The sequence below is a fragment of the Rhincodon typus genome, chromosome 27 (assembly GCF_021869965.1).
Source record: "Rhincodon typus isolate 14 chromosome 27, sRhiTyp1.1, whole genome shotgun sequence".
NCBI lineage: Eukaryota > Metazoa > Chordata > Chondrichthyes > Orectolobiformes > Rhincodontidae > Rhincodon > Rhincodon typus.
The window spans coordinates 36,934,757-36,936,077 of record NC_063358.1 but is presented as its reverse complement, the minus strand read 5'-3'; positions in this window follow the sequence as shown (position 1 = coordinate 36,936,077).

The window sequence follows — 1,321 nt, the reverse complement described above, 5'->3', positions numbered from 1 at the left end:
CCCCCACACACCCCCACACACACACACACACTCTCTCTCCCCCCTCATACACAACACACTCTCTCTCCCCTCTCACACACACTTTCTCCCCGCCTCACACAAAACACACCCTCTCTCCCCCCTCACACACACACTCTCTCCCCACACACACAAATCTATGGGATGAATTTGTATTTGCAGATACATTTTATTTTGTTCAAAAAGCATGCAATTTTTAGACAGTCAGTCAATACAGCGTTTTATAAATTCCTACTTTAGAAATAAAACCAGTCTGACTCCAAACCAAAACACAAACAGATTCTAAACAAGGCCTCACACCTAACATGCATTGTGTGGCCGTAAATGTCACCTCTCCTTTACACAGATAAAAACCTTCAGTTCTCTCAGGGCTAGTTGGAACTGCAGATGCTGGAGAATCTGAGATAACAAGGTGTAGAGCTGGATGAACACAGCAGGCCAAGCAGCATCAGAGGAGCAGGAAAGCTGATGTTTCGGGTCTGGACCCTTTTTCAGAAAAGGGGGAGGGGAAGGGGGTTCTGAAATAAATAGGGAGAGAGTGGGAGGTGGACAGAAGAGGGATAGAGGAGAGGATAGGTGGAGAGGAAACCTCTCCAGTTCTCTCAGGGCAGTGACTTGAAAGGAATTCGGGGACTTACATATACATATTATTCAATTAAAACCTTCTAACTGATTAAGGATTTAATAGCATCTTAGGTCTGTTTCGTACATCGTCATCAATGGTGTGAACCTTTGATCTTTTACTTATAAATTGTGCCTGATACAATCTCACTCACTCACGCCTGAGGAAGAACTGACGCTGTGAAAGCTTGTGTTTTCAAATAAACCTGTTGGCCTATAACCTGGTGTTGTGTGATTTCTGACCTTGTCCATCCCAGTATAGCACAGGCACCTCCACATCATGTAATGGTGCTATCTTAGGTACAAGTACCTTGGTACAAAACTTGGTTAAAACAGAGGAATGAAAGGAAAAGTATCAGCGTTAGTATCAGTGTCTAAAAAATAAGTTAGAAATAAGGTAATTATAACTTAGTTAAAGGATGGACATTACAGTCGGGAAAGAATTTCCAATAGCAGCAGTTCAGCATGTGGTCTGACTGCCCACCCCAGGCCCCAGGCCCCAGGCCCCAGGCCCCTCACCCAGTCCCCAGGCCCCAGGCCCCAGGCCCCTCACCCAGTCCCCAGTCCCCAGGCCAGCAACTGTCCCACTCCACTCCAAGCTTCCAGCCGAGTCTGCACTGGCACTCAGCTGCACCAAGGTAAGTCGTACTGCTCTGGGAATCCCTTCCCCTCGCGCTGCACC